Source organism: Salminus brasiliensis, chromosome 11 (genome assembly GCF_030463535.1).
Source record: "Salminus brasiliensis chromosome 11, fSalBra1.hap2, whole genome shotgun sequence".
Taxonomy (NCBI): domain Eukaryota; kingdom Metazoa; phylum Chordata; class Actinopteri; order Characiformes; family Bryconidae; genus Salminus; species Salminus brasiliensis.
The window spans coordinates 31943195-31959771 of record NC_132888.1 but is presented as its reverse complement, the minus strand read 5'-3'; the positions used below and the strand labels follow the sequence as shown (position 1 = coordinate 31959771).

The window sequence follows — 16577 nt, the reverse complement described above, 5'->3', positions numbered from 1 at the left end:
TGCACAAATTTGTAGTTGAAACTCTTTTGTGTTGTAAATGTTGATGTGTTGAAATGGAATGCTTTTGCTTGGTTTTGAACAAATATGGTCTTAGCTATGAAATTTGAATCCTCTAGTTTGCAAGGTGCTTCTGCTTACGGCCATTCCACCCTTAGAATGCGTGATCTCGTCTGATCTCAGAAGCTACCTAGGGTTGGGCCTGGTTAGTACTTGAATGGGAGACTGTCTGGGAATATCAGGTGTTGTAAGCTTTTCCAATCCTGCAAACAATTAAAGCTTACATTTCCATGTTATTTACATCTTTTGCACAAATTTGTAGATGAAACTCTTTTGTGTTGTAAATGTTGATGTGTTGAAATGGAATGCTTTGTGTTGTAAATGTTGATGTTTTGAAATGGAATGCTTTTGCTTGGTTTTGAACAAATATGGTCTTAGCTATGAAATTTGAATCCTCTAGTTTGCAAGGTGCTTCTGCTTACGGCCATTCCACCCTTAGAATGCCTGATCTCGTCTGATCTCAGAAGCTACCTAGGGTTGGGCCTGGTTAGTACTTGAATGGGAGACTGTCTGGGAATACCAGGTGTTGTAAGCTTTTCCAATCCTGCAAACAATTAAAGCTTACATTTCCATGTTATTTACATCTTTTGCACAAATTTGTAGTTGAAACTCTTTTGTGTTGTAAATGTTGATGTGTTGAAATGGAATGCTTTTGCTTGGTTTTGAACAAATATGGTCTTAGCTATGAAATTTGAATCCTCTAGTTTGCAAGGTGCTTCTGCTTACGGCCATTCGATCCTTAGAATACCTGATCTTGTCTGATCTCAGAAGCTACCAAGGGTTGGGCCTGGTTAGTACTTGAATGGGAGACTGTCTGGGAATACCAGGTGTTGTAAGCTTTTCCAATCCTGCAAACAATTAAAGCTTACATTTCCATGTTATTTACATCTTTTGCACAAATTTGTAGTTGAAACTCTTTTGTGTTGTAAATGTTGATGTGTTGAAATGGAATGCTTTTGCTTGGTTTTGAACAAATATGGTCTTAGCTATGAAATTTGAATCCTCTAGGTTTGCAAGGTGCTTCTGCTTACGGCCATTCCACCCTTAGAATGCCTGATCTCGTCTGATCTCAGAAGCTACCTAGGGTTGGGCCTGGTTAGTACTTGAATGGGAGACTGTCTGGGAATATCAGGTGTTGTAAGCTTTTCCAATCCTGCAAACAATTAAAGCTTACATTTCCATGTTATTTACATCTTTTACACAAATTTGTAGTTGAAACTCTTTTGTGTTGTAAATGTTGATGTGTTGAAATGGAATGCTTTTGCTTGGTTTTGAACAAATATGGTCTTAGCTATGAAATTTGAATCCTCTAGTTTGCAAGGTGCTTCTGCTTACGGCCATTCCACCCTTAGAATGCCTGATCTCGTCTGATCTCAGAAGCTACCAAGGGTTGGGCCTGGTTAGTACTTGAATGGGAGACTGTCTGGGAATATCAGGTGTTGTAAGCTTTTCCAATCCTGCAAACAATTAAAGCTTACATTTCCATGTTATTTACATCTTTTGCACAAATTTGTAGTTGAAACTCTTTTGTGTTGTAAATGTTGATGTGTTGAAATGGAATGCTTTGTGTTGTAAATGTTGATGTGTTGAAATGGAATGCTTTGTATTGTAAATGTTGATGTGTTGAAATGGAATGCTTTTGCTTGGTTTTGAACAAATATGGTCTTAGCTATGAAATTTGAATCCTCTAGTTTGCAAGGTGCTTCTGCTTGCGGCCATTCCATCCTTAGAATGCCTGATCTTGTCTGATCTCAGAAGCTACCAAGGGTTGGGCCTGGTTAGTACTTGAATGGGAGACTTTCTGGGAATACCAGGTGTTGTAAGCTTTTCCAATCCTGCAAACAATTAAAGCTTACATTTCCATGTTATTTACATCTTTTGCACAAATTTGTAGTTGAAACTCTTTTGTGTTGTAAATGTTGATGTGTTCAAATGGAATGCTTTTGCTTGGTTTTGAACAAATATGGTCTCAGCTATGAAATTTGAATCCTCTAGGTTTGCAAGGTGCTTCTGCCTACGGCCATTCCACCCTTAGAATGCCTGATCTCGTCTGATCTCAGAAGCTACCTAGGGTTGGGCCTGGTTAGTACTTGAATGGGAGACTGTCTGGGAATACCAGGTGTTGTAAGCTTTTCCAATCCTGCAAACAATTAAAGCTTACATTTCCATGTTATTTACATCTTTTGCACAAATTTGTAGTTGAAACTCTTTTGTGTTGTAAATGTTGATGTGTTGAAATGGAATGCTTTTGCTTGGTTTTGAACAAATATGATCTTAGCTATGAAATTTGAATCCTCTAGTTTGCAAGGTGCTTCTGCTTACGGCCATTCCACCCTTAGAATGCCTGATCTCGTTTGATCTCAGAAGCTACCTAGGGTTGGGCCTGGTTAGTACTTGAATGGGAGACTGTCTGGGAATACCAGGTGTTGTAAGCTTTTCCAATCCTGCAAACAATTAAAGCTTACATTTCCATGTTATTTACATCTTTTGCACAAATTTGTAGTTGAAACTCTTTTGTGTTGTAAATGTTGATGTGCTGAAATGGAATGCTTTTGCTTGGTTTTGAACAAATATGGTCTTAGCTATGAAATTTGAATCCTCTAGTTTGCAAGGTGCTTCTGCTTACGGCCATTCCACCCTTAGAATGCCTGATCTCGTCTGATCTCAGAAGCTACCTAGGGTTGGGCCTGGTTAGAACTTGAATGGGAGACTGTCTGGGAATACCAGGTGTTGTAAGCTTTTCCAATCCTGCAAACAATTAAAGCTTACATTTCCATGTTATTTACATCTTTTGCACAAATTTGTAGTTGAAACTCTTTTGTGTTGTAATTGTTGATGTGTTGAAATGGAATGCTTTTGCTTGGTTTTGAACAAATATGGTCTTAGCTATGAAATTTGAATCCTCTAGGTTTGCAAGGTGCTTCTGCTTACGGCCATTCCACCCTTAGAATGCCTGATCTCGTCTGATCTCGGAAGCTACCTAGGGTTGGGCCTGGTTAGTACTTGAATGGGAGACTGTCTGGGAATACCAGGTGTTGTAAGCTTTTCCAATCCTGCAAACAATTAAAGCTTACATTTCCATGTTATTTACATCTTTTGCACAAATTTGTAGTTGAAACTCTTTTGTGTTGTAAATGTTGATGTGTTGAAATGGAATGCTTTTGCTTGGTTTTGAACAAATATGGTCTTAGCTATGAAATTTGAATCCTCTAGTTTGCAAGGTGCTTCTGCTTACGGCCATTCCACCCTTAGAATGCCTGATCTCGTCTGATCTCGGAAGCTACCTAGGGTTGGGCCTGGTTAGTACTTGAATGGGAGACTGTCTGGGAATACCAGGTGTTGTAAGCTTTTCCAATCCTGCAAACAATTAAAGCTTACATTTCCATGTTATTTACATCTTTTGCACAAATTTGTAGTTGAAACTCTTTTGTGTTGTAAATGTTGATGTGTTGAAATGGAATGCTTTTGCTTGGTTTTGAACAAATATGGTCTTAGCTATGAAATTTGAATCCTCTAGTTTGCAAGGTGCTTCTGCTTACGGCCATTCCACCCTTAGAATGCCTGATCTCGTCTGATCTCAGAAGCTACGTAGGGTTGGGCCTGGTTAGTACTTGAATGGGAGACTGTCTGGGAATACCAGGTGTTGTAAGCTTTTCCAATCCTGCAAACAATTAAAGCTTACATTTCCATGTTATTTACATCTTTTGCACAAATTTGTAGTTGAAACTCTTTTGTGTTGTAAATGTTGATGTGTTGAAATGGAATGCTTTTGCTTGGTTTTGAACAAATATGGTCTTAGCTATGAAATTTGAATCCTCTAGTTTGCAAGGTGCTTCTGCTTACGGCCATTCCACCCTTAGAATGCCTGATCTCGTCTGATCTCAGAAGCTACCTAGGGTTGGGCCTGGTTAGTACTTGAATGGGAGACTGTCTGGGAATACCAGGTGTTGTAAGCTTTTCCAATCCTGCAAACAATTAAAGCTTACATTTCCATGTTATTTACATCTTTTGCACAAATTTGTAGTTGAAACTCTTTTGTGTTGTAAATGTTGATGTGTTGAAATGGAATGCTTTTGCTTGGTTTTGAACAAATATGGTCTTAGCTATGAAATTTGAATCCTCTAGTTTGCAAGGTGCTTCTGCTTACGGCCATTCCACCCTTAGAATGCCTGATCTCGTCTGATCTCAGAAGCTACCTAGGGTTGGGCCTGGTTAGTACTTGAATGGGAGACTGTCTGGGAATACCAGGTGTTGTAAGCTTTTCCAATCCTGCAAACAATTAAAGCTTACATTTCCATGTTATTTACATCTTTTGCACAAATTTCTAGATGAAACTCTTTTGTGTTGTAAATGTTGATGTGTTGAAATGGAATGCTTTGTGTTGTAAATGTTGATGTGTTGAAATGGAATGCTTTTGCTTGGTTTTGAACAAATATGGTCTTAGCTATGAAATTTGAATCCTCTAGTTTGCAAGGTGCTTCTGCTTACGGCCATTCCACCCTTAGAATGCCTGATCTCGTCTGATCTCAGAAGCTACCTAGGGTTGGGCACGGTTAGTGCTTGAATGGGAGACTGTCTGGGAATACCAGGTGTTGTAAGCTTTTCCAATCCTGCAAACAATTAAAGCTTACATTTCCATGTTATTTACATCTTTTGCACAAATTTGTAGTTGAAACTCTTTTGTGTTGTAAATGTTGATGTGTTGAAATGGAATGCTTTTGCTTGGTTTTGAACAAATATGGTCTTAGCTATGAAATTTGAATCCTCTTGGTTTGCAAGGTGCTTCTGCTTACGGCCATTCCACCCTTAGAATGCCTGATCTCGTCTGATCTCAGAAGCTACCTAGGGTTGGGCCTGGTTAGTACTTGAATGGGAGACTGTCTGGGAATACCAGGTGTTGTAAGCTTTTCCAATCCTGCAAACAATTAAAGCTTACATTTCCATGTTATTTACATCTTTTGCACAAATTTGTAGATGAAACTCTTTTGTGTTGTAAATGTTGATGTGTTAAAATGGAATGCTTTGTGTTGTAAATGTTGATGTGTTGAAATGGAATGCTTTTGCTTGGTTTTGAACAAATATGGTCTTAGCTATGAAATTTGAATCCTCTAGGTTTGCAAGGTGCTTCTGCTTACGGCCATTCCACCCTTAGAATGCCTGATCTCGTCTGATCTCAGAAGCTACCTAGGGTTGGGCCTGGTTAGTACTTGAATGGGAGACTGTCTGGGAATACCAGGTGTTGTAAGCTTTTCCAATCCTGCAAACAATTAAAGCTTACATTTCCATGTTATTTACATCTTTTGCACAAATTTCTAGATGAAACTCTTTTGTGTTGTAAATGTTGATGTGTTAAAATGGAATGCTTTGTGTTGTAAATGTTGATGTGTTGAAATGGAATGCTTTTGCTTGGTTTTGAATAAATATGGTCTTAGCTATGAAATTTGAATCCTCTAGTTTGCAAGGTGCTTCTGCTTGCGGCCATTCCATCCTTAGAATGCCTGATCTTGTCTCATCTCAGAAGCTACCAAGGGTTGGGCCTGGTTAGTACTTGAATGGGAGACTGTCTGGGAATACCAGGTGTTGTAAGCTTTTCCAATCCTGCAAACAATTAAAGCTTACATTTCCATGTTATTTACATCTTTTGCACAAATTTGTAGTTGAAACTCTTTTGTGTTGTAAATGTTGATGTGTTGAAATGGAATGCTTTTGCTTGGTTTTGAACAAATATGGTCTTAGCTATGAAATTTGAATCCTCTAGTTTGGAAGGTGCTTCTGCTTACGGCCATTCCACCCTTAGAATGCCTGATCTCGTCTGATCTCAGAAGCTACCTAGGGTTGGGCCTGGTTAGTACTTGAATGGGAGACTGTCTGGGAATACCAGGTGTTGTAAGCTTTTCCAATCCTGCAAACAATTAAAGCTTACATTTCCATGTTATTTACATCTTTTGCACAAATTTGTAGTTGAAACTCTTTTGTGTTGTAAATGTTGATGTGTTGAAATGGAATGCTTTTGCTTGGTTTTGAACAAATATGGTCTTAGCTATGAAATTTGAATCCTCTAGTTTGCAAGGTGCTTCTGCTTACGGCCATTCCACCCTTAGAATGCCTGATCTCGTCTGATCTCAGAAGCTACCTAGGGTTGGGCCTGGTTAGTACTTGAATGGGAGACTGTCTGGGAATATCAGGTGTTGTAAGCTTTTCCAATCCTGCAAACAATTAAAGCTTACATTTCCATGTTATTTACATCTTTTGCACAAATTTGTAGATGAAACTCTTTTGTGTTGTAAATGTTGATGTGTTAAAATGGAATGCTTTGTGTTGTAAATGTTGATGTGTTGAAATGGAATGCTTTTGCTTGGTTTTGAACAAATATGGTCTTAGCTATGAAATTTGAATCCTCTAGTTTGCAAGGTGCTTCTGCTTGCGGCCATTCCATCCTTAGAATGCCTGATCTTGTCTCATCTCAGAAGCTACCAAGGGTTGGGCCTGGTTAGTACTTGAATGGGAGACTGTCTGGGAATACCAGGTGTTGTAAGCTTTTCCAATCCTGCAAACAATTAAAGCTTACATTTCCATGTTATTTACATCTTTTGCACAAATTTGTAGTTGAAACTCTTTTGTGTTGTAAATGTTGATGTGTTGAAATGGAATGCTTTGTGTTGTAAATGTTGATGTGTTGAAATGGAATGCTTTTGCTTGGTTTTGAACAAATATGGTCTTAGCTATGAAATTTGAATCCTCTAGTTTGCAAGGTGCTTCTGCTTGCGGCCATTCCATCCTTAGAATGCCTGATCTTGTCTCATCTCAGAAGCTACCAAGGGTTGGGCCTGGTTAGTACTTGAATGGGAGACTGTCTGGGAATACCAGGTGTTGTAAGCTTTTCCAATCCTGCAAACAATTAAAGCTTACATTTCCATGTTTTTTACATCTTTTGCACAAATTTGTAGTTGAAACTCTTTTGTGTTGTAAATGTTGATGTGTTGAAATGGAATGCTTTGTGTTGTAAATGTTGATGTGTTGAAATGGAATGCTTTTGCTTGGTTTTGAACAAATATGGTCTTAGCTATGAAATTTGAATCCTCTAGTTTGCAAGGTGCTTCTGCTTACGGCCATTCCACCCTTAGAATGCCTGCTCTCGTCTGATCTCAGAAGCTACCTAGGGTTGGGCCTGGTTAGTACTTGAATGGGAGACTGTCTGGGAATATCAGGTGTTGTAAGCTTTTCCAATCCTGCAAACAATTAAAGCTTACATTTCCATGTTATTTACATCTTTTGCACAAATTTGTAGTTGAAACTCTTTTGTGTTGTAAATGTTGATGTGTTGAAATGGAATGCTTTTGCTTGGTTTTGAACAAATATGGTCTTAGCTATGAAATTTGAATCCTCTAGTTTGCAAGGTGCTTCTGCTTACGGCCATTCCACCCTTAGAATGCCTGATCTCGTCTGATCTCAGAAGCTACCTAGGGTTGGGCACGGTTAGTACTTGAATGGGAGACTGTCTGGGAATACCAGGTGTTGTAAGCTTTTCCAATCCTGCAAACAATTAAAGCTTACATTTCCATGTTATTTACATCTTTTGCACAAATTTGTAGATGAAACTCTTTTGTGTTGTAAATGTTGATGTGTTGAAATGGAATGCTTTGTATTGTAAATGTTGATGTGTTGAAATGGAATGCTTTTGCTTGGTTTTGAACAAATATGGTCTTAGCTATGAAATTTGAATCCTCTAGGTTTGCAAGGTGCTTCTGCCTACGGCCATTCCACCCTTAGAATGCCTGATCTCCTCTGATCTCAGAAGCTACCTAGGGTTGGGCCTGGTTAGTACTTGAATGGGAGACTGTCTGGGAATACCAGGTGTTGTAAGCTTTTCCAATCCTGCAAACAATTAAAGCTTACATTTCCATGTTATTTACATCTTTTGCACAAATTTGTAGTTGAAACTCTTTTGTGTTGTAAATGTTGATGTGTTGAAATGGAATGCTTTTGCTTGGTTTTGAACAAATATGGTCTTAGCTATGAAATTTGAATCCTCTAGTTTGCAAGGTGCTTCTGCTTACGGCCATTCCACCCTTAGAATGCCTGATCTCGTCTGATCTCAGAAGCTACCTAGGGTTGGGCCTGGTTAGTACTTGAATGGGAGACTGTCTGGGAATACCAGGTGTTGTAAGCTTTTCCAATCCTGCAAACAATTAAAGCTTACATTTCCATGTTATTTACATCTTTTGCACAAATTTGTAGATGAAACTCTTTTGTGTTGTAAATGTTGATGTGTTGAAATGGAATGCTTTGTGTTGTAAATGTTGATGTGTTGAAATGGAATGCTTTTGCTTGGTTTTGAACAAATATGGTCTTAGCTATGAAATTTGAATCCTCTAGTTTGCAAGGTGCTTCTGCTTACGGCCATTCCACCCTTAGAATGCCTGATCTCGTCTGATCTCAGAAGCTACCTAGGGTTGGGCCTGGTTAGTACTTGAATGGGAGACTGTCTGGGAATACCAGGTGTTGTAAGCTTTTCCAATCCTGCAAACAATTAAAGCTTACATTTCCATGTTATTTACATCTTTTGCACAAATTTGTAGTTGAAACTCTTTTGTGTTGTAAATGTTGATGTGTTGAAATGGAATGCTTTTGCTTGGTTTTGAACAAATATGGTCTTAGCTATGAAATTTGAATCCTCTAGTTTGCAAGGTGCTTCTGCTTACGGCCATTCCACCCTTAGAATGCCTGATCTCGTCTGATCTCAGAAGCTACCTAGGGTTGGGCCTGGTTAGTACTTGAATGGGAGACTGTCTGGGAATACCAGGTGTTGTAAGCTTTTCCAATCCTGCAAACAATTAAAGCTTACATTTCCATGTTATTTACATCTTTTGCACAAATTTGTAGTTGAAACTCTTTTGTGTTGTAAATGTTGATGTGTTGAAATGGAATGCTTTTGCTTGGTTTTGAACAAATATGGTCTTAGCTATGAAATTTGAATCCTCTAGTTTGCAAGGTGCTTCTGCTTAAGGCCATTCCACCCTTAGAATGCCTGATCTCGTCTGATCTCAGAAGCTACCAAGGGTTGGGCCTGGTTAGTACTTGAATGGGAGACTGTCTGGGAATACCAGGTGTTGTAAGCTTTTCCAATCCTGCAAACAATTAAAGCTTACATTTCCATGTTATTTACATCTTTTGCACAAATTTGTAGTTGAAACTCTTTTGTGTTGTAAATGTTGATGTGTTGAAATGGAATGCTTTTGCTTGGTTTTGAACAAATATGGTCTTAGCTATGAAATTTGAATCCTCTAGTTTGCAAGGTGCTTCTGCTTACGGCCATTCCACCCTTAGAATGCCTGATCTTGTCTGATCTCAGAAGCTACCTAGGGTTGGGCCTGGTTAGTACTTGAATGGGAGACTGTCTGGGAATACCAGGTGTTGTAAGCTTTTCCAATCCTGCAAACAATTAAAGCTTACATTTTCATGTTATTTACATCTTTTGCACAAATTTGTAGTTGAAACTCTTTTGTGTTGTAAATGTTGATGTGTTGAAATGGAATGCTTTTGCTTGGTTTTGAACAAATATGGTCTTAGCTATGAAATTTGAATCCTCTAGGTTTGCAAGGTGCTTCTGCTTACGGCCATTCCACCCTTAGAATGCCTGATCTCGTCTGATCTCAGAAGCTACCTAGGGTTGGGCCTGGTTAGTACTTGAATGGGAGACTGTCTGGGAATATCAGGTGTTGTAAGCTTTTCCAATCCTGCAAACAATTAAAGCTTACATTTCCATGTTATTTACATCTTTTGCACAAATTTGTAGATGAAACTCTTTTGTGTTGTAAATGTTGATGTGTTGAAATGGAATGCTTTGTGTTGTAAATGTTGATGTGTTGAAATGGAATGCTTTTGCTTGGTTTTGAACAAATATGGTCTTAGCTATGAAATTTGAATCCTCTAGTTTGCAAGGTGCTTCTGCTTACGGCCATTCCACCCTTAGAATGCCTGATCTCGTCTGATCTCAGAAGCTACCTAGGGTTGGGCCTGGTTAGTACTTGAATGGGAGACTGTCTGGGAATACCAGGTGTTGTAAGCTTTTCCAATCCTGCAAACAATTAAAGCTTACATTTCCATGTTATCTACATCTTTTGCACAAATTTGTAGTTGAAACTCTTTTGTGTTGTAAATGTTGATGTGTTGAAATGGAATGCTTTTGCTTGGTTTTGAACAAATATGGTCTTAGCTATGAAATTTGAATCCTCTAGTTTGCAAGGTGCTTCTGCTTACGGCCATTCCACCCTTAGAATGCCTGATCTCGTCTGATCTCAGAAGCTACCTAGGGTTGGGCCTGGTTAGTACTTGAATGGGAGACTGTCTGGGAATACCAGGTGTTATAAGCTTTTCCAATCCTGCAAACAATTAAAGCTTACATTTCCATGTTATTTACATCTTTTGCACAAATTTGTAGTTGAAACTCTTTTGTGTTGTTTATGTTGATGTGTTGAAATGGAATGCTTTTGCTTGGTTTTGAACAAATATGGTCTTAGCTATGAAATTTGAATCCTCTAGTTTGCAAGGTGCTTCTGCTTACGGCCATTCCACCCTTAGAATGCCTGATCTCGTCTGTTCTCAGAAGCTACCTAGGGTTGGGCCTGGTTAGTACTTGAATGGGAGACTGTCTGGGAATACCAGGTGTTGTAAGCTTTTCCAATCCTGCAAACAATTAAAGCTTACATTTCCATGTTATTTACATCTTTTGCACAAATTTGTAGATGAAACTCTTTTGTGTTGTAAATGTTGATGTGTTGAAATGGAATGCTTTGTGTTGTAAATGTTGATGTGTTGAAATGGAATGCTTTTGCTTGGTTTTGAACAAATATGGTCTTAGCTATGAAATTTGAATCCTCTAGTTTGCAAGGTGCTTCTGCTTAAGGCCATTCCACCCTTAGAATGCCTGATCTCGTCTGATCTCAGAAGCTACCTACGGTTGGGCCTGGTTAGTACTTGAATGGGAGACTGTCTGGGAATACCAGGTGTTGTAAGCTTTTCCAATCCTGCAAACAATTAAAGCTTACATTTCCATGTTATTTACATCTTTTGCACAAATTTGTAGTTGAAACTCTTTTGTGTTGTAAATGTTGATGTGTTGAAATGGAATGCTTTTGCTTGGTTTTGAACAAATATGGTCTTAGCTATGAAATTTGAATCCTCTAGTTTGCAAGGTGCTTCTGCTTACGGCCATTCCACCCTTAGAATGCCTGATCTCGTCTGATCTCAGAAGCTACCTAGGGTTGGGCCTGGTTAGTACTTGAATGGGAGACTGTCTGGGAATACCAGGTGTTGTAAGCTTTTCCAATCCTGCAAACAATTAAAGCTTACATTTCCATGTTATTTACATCTTTTGCACAAATTTGTAGTTGAAACTCTTTTGTGTTGTAAATGTTGATGTGTTGAAATGGAATGCTTTTGCTTGGTTTTGAACAAATATGGTCTTAGCTATGAAATTTGAATCCTCTAGTTTGCAAGGTGCTTCTACTTACGGCCATTCCACCCTTAGAATGCCTGATCTCGTCTGATCTCAGAAGCTACCTAGGGTTGGGCCTGGTTAGTACTTGAATGGGAGACTGTCTGGGAATACCAGGTGTTGTAAGCTTTTCCAATCCTGCAAACAATTAAAGCTTACATTTCCATGTTATTTACATCTTTTGCACAAATTTGTAGTTGAAACTCTTTTGTGTTGTAAATGTTGATGTGTTGAAATGGAATGCTTTTGCTTGGTTTTGAACAAATATGGTCTTAGCTATGAAATTTGAATCCTCTAGTTTGGAAGGTGCTTTTGCTTATGGCCATTCCACCCTTAGAATGCCTGATCTCGTCTGATCTCAGAAGCTACCTAGGGTTGGGCCTGGTTAGTACTTGAATGGGAGACTGTCTGGGAATGCTAGGTGTTGTAAGCTTTTCCAATCCTGCAAACAATTAAAGCTTACATTTCCATGTTATTTACATCTTTTGCACAAATTTGTAGATGAAACTCTTTTGTGTTGTAAATGTTGATGTGTTGAAATGGAATGCTTTTGCTTGGTTTTGAACAAATATGATCTTAGCTATGAAATTTGAATCCTCTAGTTTGCAAGGTGCTTCTGCTTACGGCCATTCCACCCTTAGAATACCTGATCTCGTCTGATCTCAGAAGCTACCTAGGGTTGGGCCTGGTTAGTACTTGAATGCGAGACTGTCTGGGAATATCAGGTGTTGTAAGCTTTTCCAATCCTGCAAACAATTAAAGCTTACATTTCCATGTTATTTACATCTTTTGCACAAATTTGTAGATGAAACTCTTTTGTGTGGTAAATGTTGATGTGTTGAAATGGAATGCTTTGTGTTGTAAATGTTGATGTGTTGAAATGGAATGCTTTTGCTTGGTTTTGAACAAATATGGTCTTAGCTATGAAATTTGAATCCTCTAGTTTGCTAAGTGCTTCTGCTTACGGCCATTCCACCCTTAGAATGCCTGATCTCGTCTGATCTCAGAAGCTACCATTGGGTTGGGCCTGGTTAGTACTTGAATGGGAGACTGTCTGGGAATACCAGGTGTTGTAAGCTTTTCCAATCCTGCAAACAATTAAAGCTTACATTTCCATGTTATTTACATCTTTTGCACAAATTTGTAGTTGAAACTCTTTTGTGTTGTAAATGTTGATGTGGGTTGGGTCTGGTTAGTACTTGAATGGGAGACTGTCTGGGAATACCAGGTGTTGTAAGCTTTTCCAATCCTGCAAACAATTAAAGCTTACATTTCCATGTTATTTATATCTTTTGCACTTATTTGTAGTTGACACTCTTTTGTGTGGTAAATGTTGATGTGTTGAAATGGAATGCTTTTGCTTGGTTTTGAACAAATATGGTCTTAGCTATGAAATTTGAATCCTCTAGTTTGAAAGGTGCTTCTGCTTACGGCCATTCCACCCTTAGAATGCCTGATCTTGTCTGATCTCAGAAACTACCTAGAGTTGGGCCTGGTTAGTACTTGAATGGGAGACTGTCTGGGAATACCAGGTGTTGTAAGCTTTTCCAATCCTGCAAACAATTAAAGCTTACATTTCCATGTTATTTACATCTTTTGCACAAATTTGTAGTTGAAACTCTTTTGTGTTATAAATGTTGATGTGGGTTGGGTCTGGTTAGTACTTGAATGGGAGACTGTCTGGGAATACCAGGTGTTGTAAGCTTTTCCAATCCTGCAAACAATTAAAGCTTACATTTCCATGTTATTTACATCTTTTGCACAAATTTGTAGTTGAAACTCTTTTGTGTTGTAAATGTTGATGTGTTGAAATGGAATGCTTTTGCTTGGTTTTGAACAAATATGGTCTTAGCTATGAAATTTGAATCCTCTAGTTTGCAAGGTGCTTCTGCTTACGGCCATTCCACCCTTAGAATGCCTGATCTCGTCTGATCTCAGAAGCTACCTAGGGTTGGGCCTGGTTAGTACTTGAATGGGAGACTGTCTGGGAATACCAGGTGTTGTAAGCTTTTCCAATCCTGCAAACAATTAAAGCTTACATTTCCATGTTATTTACATCTTTTGCACAAATTTGTAGTTGAAACTCTTTTGTGTTGTAAATGTTGATGTGTTGAAATGGAATGCTTTGTGTTGTAAATGTTGATGTGTTGAAATGGAATGCTTTTGCTTGGTTTTCAACAAATATGGTCTTAGCTATGAAATTTGAATCCTCTAGTTTGCAAGGTATTTCTGCTTACGACCATTCCACCCTTAGAATGCCTGATCTCGTCTGATCTCAGAAGCTACCTAGGGTTGGGCCTGGTTAGTACTTGAATGGGAGACTGTCTGGGAATACCAGGTGTTGTAAGCTTTTCCAATCCTGCAAACAATTAAAGCTTACATTTCCATGTTATTTACATCTTTTGCACAAATTTGTAGTTGAAACTCTTTTGTGTTGTAAATGTTGATGTGTTGAAATGGAATGCTTTGTATTGTAAATGTTGATGTGTTGAAATGGAATGCTTTTGCTTGGTTTTGAACAAATATGGTCTTAACTATGAAATTTGAATCCTCTAGTTTGCAAGGTGCTTCTGCTTACGGCCATTCCACCCTTAGAATGCCTGATCTCGTCTGATCTCAGAAGCTACCTAGAGTTGGGCCTGGTTAGTACTTGAATGGGAGACTGTCTGGGAATACCAGGTGTTGTAAGCTTTTCCAATCCTGCAAACAATTAAAGCTTACATTTCCATGTTATTTACATCTTTTGCACAAATTTGTAGTTGAAACTCTTTTGTGTTGTAAATGTTGATGTGTTGAAATGGAATGCTTTTGCTTGGTTTTGAACAAATATGGTCTTAGCTATGAAATTTGAATCCTCTAGTTTGCAAGGTGCTTCTGCTTACGGCCATTCCATCCTTAGAATGCCTGATCTCGTCTGATCTCAGAACCTACCTAGGGTTGGGCCTGGTTAGTACTTGAATGGGAGGCTGTCTGGGAATACCAGGTGTTGTAAGCTTTTCCAATCCTGCAAACAATTAAAGCTTACATTTCCATGTTATTTACATCTTTTGCACAAATTTGTAGTTGAAACTCTTTTGTGTTGTAAATGTTGATGTGTTGAAATGGAATGCTTTTGCTTGGTTTTGAACAAATATGGTCTTAGCTATGAAATTTGAATCCTCTAGTTTGCAAGGTGCTTCTGCTTACAGCCATTCCACCCTTAGAATGCCTGATCTCGTCTGATCTCAGAAGCTACCTAGGGTTGGGCCTGGTTCGTACTTGAATGGGAGACTGTCTGGGAATACCAGGTGTTGTAAGCTTTTCCAATCCTGCAAACAATTAAAGCTTACATTTCCATGTTATTTACATCTTTTGCACAAATTTGTAGATGAAACTCTTTTGTGTTGTAAATGTTGATGTGTTGAAATGGAATGCTTTGTGTTGTAAATGTTGATGTGTTGAAATGGAATGCTTTTGCTTGGTTTTGAACAAATATGATCTTAGCTATGAAATTTGAATCCTCTAGTTTGCAAGGTGCTTCTGCTTACGGCCATTCCACCCTTAGAATGCCTGATCTCGTCTGATCTCAGAAGCTACCTAGGGTTGGGTCTGGTTAGTACTTGAATGGGAGACTGTCTGGGAATATCAGGTGTTGTAAGCTTTTCCAATCCTGCAAACAATTAAAGCTTACATTTCCATGTTATTTACATCTTTTGCACAAATTTGTAGTTGAAACTCTTTTGTGTTGTAAATGTTGATGTGTTGAAATGGAATGCTTTTGCTTGGTTTTGAACAAATATGGTCTTAGCTATGAAATTTGAATCCTCTAGTTTGCAAGGTGCTTCTGCTTACGGCCATTCCACCCTTAGAATGCCTGATCTCGTCTGATCTCAGAAGCTACCTAGGGTTGGGCACGGTTAGTACTTGAATGGGAGACTGTCTGGGAATACCAGGTGTTGTAAGCTTTTCCAATCCTGCAAACAATTAAAGCTTACATTTCCATGTTATTTACATCTTTTGCACAAATTTGTAGTTGAAACTCTTTTGTGTTGTAAATGTTGATGTGTTGAAATGGAATGCTTTTGCTTGGTTTTGAACAAATATGGTCTTAGCTATGAAATTTGAATCCTCTAGTTTGCAAGGTTCTTCTGCTTATGGCAATTCCACCCTTAGAATGCCTGATCTCGTCTGATCTCAGAAGCTACCTAGGGTTGGGCCTGGTTAGTACTTGAATGGGAGACTGTCTGGGAATACCAGGTGTTGTAAGCTTTTCCAATCCTGCAAACAATTAAAGCTTACATTTCCATGTTATTTACATCTTTTGCACAAATTTGTAGTTGAAACTCTTTTGTGTTGTAAATGTTGATGTGTTGAAATGGAATGCTTTGTATTGTAAATGTTGATGTGTTGAAATGGAATGCTTTTGCTTGGTTTTGAACAAATATGGTCTTAACTATGAAATTTGAATCCTCTAGTTTGCAAGGTGCTTCTGCTTACGGCCATTCCACCCTTAGAATGCCTGATCTCGTCTGATCTCAGAAGCTACCTAGGGTTGGGCCTGGTTAGTACTTGAATGGGAGACTGTCTGGGAATACCAGGTGTTGTAAGCTTTTCCAATCCTGCAAACAATTAAAGCTTACATTTCCATGTTATTTACATCTTTTGCACAAATTTGTAGTTGAAACTCTTTTGTGTTGTAAATGTTGATGTGTTGAAATGGAATGCTTTTGCTTGGTTTTGAACAAATATGGTCTTAGCTATGAAATTTGAATCCTCTAGTTTGCAAGGTGCTTCTGCTTACGGCCATTCCATCCTTAGAATGCCTGATCTCGTCTGATCTCAGAAGCTACCTAGGGTTGGGCCTGGTTAGTACTTGAATGGGAGGCTGTCTGGGAATACCAGGTGTTGTAAGCTTTTCCAATCCTGCAAACAATTAAAGCTTACATTTCCATGTTATTTACATCTTTTGCACAAATTTGTAGTTGAAACTCTTTTGTGTTGTAAATGTTGATGTGTTGAAATGGAATGCTTTTGCTTGGTTTTG

General features: G+C 38.6%; 51 pseudogenes; all 51 read left to right on the top strand.

Annotated features, from left to right (window-relative positions):
- The first annotated feature begins 132 nt into the window (after positions 1–132).
- LOC140572757 (5S ribosomal RNA) lies at positions 133–251 on the top strand (annotated as a pseudogene).
- Positions 252–473: 222 nt separating this feature from the next.
- Positions 474–592, top strand: LOC140569275 (5S ribosomal RNA; annotated as a pseudogene).
- Positions 593–777: 185 nt separating this feature from the next.
- Positions 778–896, top strand: LOC140566413 (5S ribosomal RNA; annotated as a pseudogene).
- Positions 897–1082: 186 nt separating this feature from the next.
- LOC140570707 (5S ribosomal RNA) lies at positions 1083–1201 on the top strand (annotated as a pseudogene).
- Positions 1202–1386: 185 nt separating this feature from the next.
- On the top strand, positions 1387–1505 carry LOC140566370 (5S ribosomal RNA; annotated as a pseudogene).
- Positions 1506–1764: 259 nt separating this feature from the next.
- LOC140572670 (5S ribosomal RNA) lies at positions 1765–1883 on the top strand (annotated as a pseudogene).
- A 186-nt stretch (positions 1884–2069) lies between these two features.
- Positions 2070–2188, top strand: LOC140571853 (5S ribosomal RNA; annotated as a pseudogene).
- A 185-nt stretch (positions 2189–2373) lies between these two features.
- LOC140570269 (5S ribosomal RNA) lies at positions 2374–2492 on the top strand (annotated as a pseudogene).
- Positions 2493–2677: 185 nt separating this feature from the next.
- Positions 2678–2796, top strand: LOC140566174 (5S ribosomal RNA; annotated as a pseudogene).
- Positions 2797–2982: 186 nt separating this feature from the next.
- On the top strand, positions 2983–3101 carry LOC140571107 (5S ribosomal RNA; annotated as a pseudogene).
- Positions 3102–3286: 185 nt separating this feature from the next.
- Positions 3287–3405, top strand: LOC140571106 (5S ribosomal RNA; annotated as a pseudogene).
- Positions 3406–3590: 185 nt separating this feature from the next.
- Positions 3591–3709, top strand: LOC140566271 (5S ribosomal RNA; annotated as a pseudogene).
- A 185-nt stretch (positions 3710–3894) lies between these two features.
- LOC140569274 (5S ribosomal RNA) lies at positions 3895–4013 on the top strand (annotated as a pseudogene).
- Positions 4014–4198: 185 nt separating this feature from the next.
- On the top strand, positions 4199–4317 carry LOC140569273 (5S ribosomal RNA; annotated as a pseudogene).
- A 222-nt stretch (positions 4318–4539) lies between these two features.
- Positions 4540–4658, top strand: LOC140567304 (5S ribosomal RNA; annotated as a pseudogene).
- A 186-nt stretch (positions 4659–4844) lies between these two features.
- LOC140569271 (5S ribosomal RNA) lies at positions 4845–4963 on the top strand (annotated as a pseudogene).
- A 223-nt stretch (positions 4964–5186) lies between these two features.
- LOC140569270 (5S ribosomal RNA) lies at positions 5187–5305 on the top strand (annotated as a pseudogene).
- Positions 5306–5527: 222 nt separating this feature from the next.
- Positions 5528–5646, top strand: LOC140568061 (5S ribosomal RNA; annotated as a pseudogene).
- A 185-nt stretch (positions 5647–5831) lies between these two features.
- On the top strand, positions 5832–5950 carry LOC140569269 (5S ribosomal RNA; annotated as a pseudogene).
- Positions 5951–6135: 185 nt separating this feature from the next.
- LOC140570706 (5S ribosomal RNA) lies at positions 6136–6254 on the top strand (annotated as a pseudogene).
- A 222-nt stretch (positions 6255–6476) lies between these two features.
- LOC140568060 (5S ribosomal RNA) lies at positions 6477–6595 on the top strand (annotated as a pseudogene).
- Positions 6596–6817: 222 nt separating this feature from the next.
- On the top strand, positions 6818–6936 carry LOC140568059 (5S ribosomal RNA; annotated as a pseudogene).
- Positions 6937–7158: 222 nt separating this feature from the next.
- LOC140566430 (5S ribosomal RNA) lies at positions 7159–7277 on the top strand (annotated as a pseudogene).
- Positions 7278–7462: 185 nt separating this feature from the next.
- On the top strand, positions 7463–7581 carry LOC140572889 (5S ribosomal RNA; annotated as a pseudogene).
- Positions 7582–7804: 223 nt separating this feature from the next.
- LOC140573068 (5S ribosomal RNA) lies at positions 7805–7923 on the top strand (annotated as a pseudogene).
- Positions 7924–8108: 185 nt separating this feature from the next.
- Positions 8109–8227, top strand: LOC140569268 (5S ribosomal RNA; annotated as a pseudogene).
- A 222-nt stretch (positions 8228–8449) lies between these two features.
- LOC140569267 (5S ribosomal RNA) lies at positions 8450–8568 on the top strand (annotated as a pseudogene).
- A 185-nt stretch (positions 8569–8753) lies between these two features.
- LOC140569266 (5S ribosomal RNA) lies at positions 8754–8872 on the top strand (annotated as a pseudogene).
- A 185-nt stretch (positions 8873–9057) lies between these two features.
- LOC140571705 (5S ribosomal RNA) lies at positions 9058–9176 on the top strand (annotated as a pseudogene).
- Positions 9177–9361: 185 nt separating this feature from the next.
- LOC140572175 (5S ribosomal RNA) lies at positions 9362–9480 on the top strand (annotated as a pseudogene).
- A 186-nt stretch (positions 9481–9666) lies between these two features.
- On the top strand, positions 9667–9785 carry LOC140570705 (5S ribosomal RNA; annotated as a pseudogene).
- A 222-nt stretch (positions 9786–10007) lies between these two features.
- LOC140569265 (5S ribosomal RNA) lies at positions 10008–10126 on the top strand (annotated as a pseudogene).
- Positions 10127–10311: 185 nt separating this feature from the next.
- On the top strand, positions 10312–10430 carry LOC140572046 (5S ribosomal RNA; annotated as a pseudogene).
- Positions 10431–10615: 185 nt separating this feature from the next.
- On the top strand, positions 10616–10734 carry LOC140571955 (5S ribosomal RNA; annotated as a pseudogene).
- A 222-nt stretch (positions 10735–10956) lies between these two features.
- LOC140567021 (5S ribosomal RNA) lies at positions 10957–11075 on the top strand (annotated as a pseudogene).
- A 185-nt stretch (positions 11076–11260) lies between these two features.
- On the top strand, positions 11261–11379 carry LOC140569264 (5S ribosomal RNA; annotated as a pseudogene).
- Positions 11380–11564: 185 nt separating this feature from the next.
- On the top strand, positions 11565–11683 carry LOC140571446 (5S ribosomal RNA; annotated as a pseudogene).
- Positions 11684–11868: 185 nt separating this feature from the next.
- LOC140573307 (5S ribosomal RNA) lies at positions 11869–11987 on the top strand (annotated as a pseudogene).
- Positions 11988–12172: 185 nt separating this feature from the next.
- On the top strand, positions 12173–12291 carry LOC140573418 (5S ribosomal RNA; annotated as a pseudogene).
- Positions 12292–12513: 222 nt separating this feature from the next.
- On the top strand, positions 12514–12633 carry LOC140566462 (5S ribosomal RNA; annotated as a pseudogene).
- A 346-nt stretch (positions 12634–12979) lies between these two features.
- LOC140566518 (5S ribosomal RNA) lies at positions 12980–13098 on the top strand (annotated as a pseudogene).
- Positions 13099–13444: 346 nt separating this feature from the next.
- LOC140569263 (5S ribosomal RNA) lies at positions 13445–13563 on the top strand (annotated as a pseudogene).
- A 222-nt stretch (positions 13564–13785) lies between these two features.
- LOC140572242 (5S ribosomal RNA) lies at positions 13786–13904 on the top strand (annotated as a pseudogene).
- A 222-nt stretch (positions 13905–14126) lies between these two features.
- On the top strand, positions 14127–14245 carry LOC140572036 (5S ribosomal RNA; annotated as a pseudogene).
- A 185-nt stretch (positions 14246–14430) lies between these two features.
- Positions 14431–14549, top strand: LOC140566736 (5S ribosomal RNA; annotated as a pseudogene).
- Positions 14550–14734: 185 nt separating this feature from the next.
- Positions 14735–14853, top strand: LOC140571905 (5S ribosomal RNA; annotated as a pseudogene).
- Positions 14854–15075: 222 nt separating this feature from the next.
- Positions 15076–15194, top strand: LOC140572623 (5S ribosomal RNA; annotated as a pseudogene).
- Positions 15195–15379: 185 nt separating this feature from the next.
- Positions 15380–15498, top strand: LOC140572888 (5S ribosomal RNA; annotated as a pseudogene).
- A 185-nt stretch (positions 15499–15683) lies between these two features.
- Positions 15684–15802, top strand: LOC140571998 (5S ribosomal RNA; annotated as a pseudogene).
- A 222-nt stretch (positions 15803–16024) lies between these two features.
- On the top strand, positions 16025–16143 carry LOC140569262 (5S ribosomal RNA; annotated as a pseudogene).
- Positions 16144–16328: 185 nt separating this feature from the next.
- Positions 16329–16447, top strand: LOC140572548 (5S ribosomal RNA; annotated as a pseudogene).
- Positions 16448–16577: the final 130 nt, after the last annotated feature.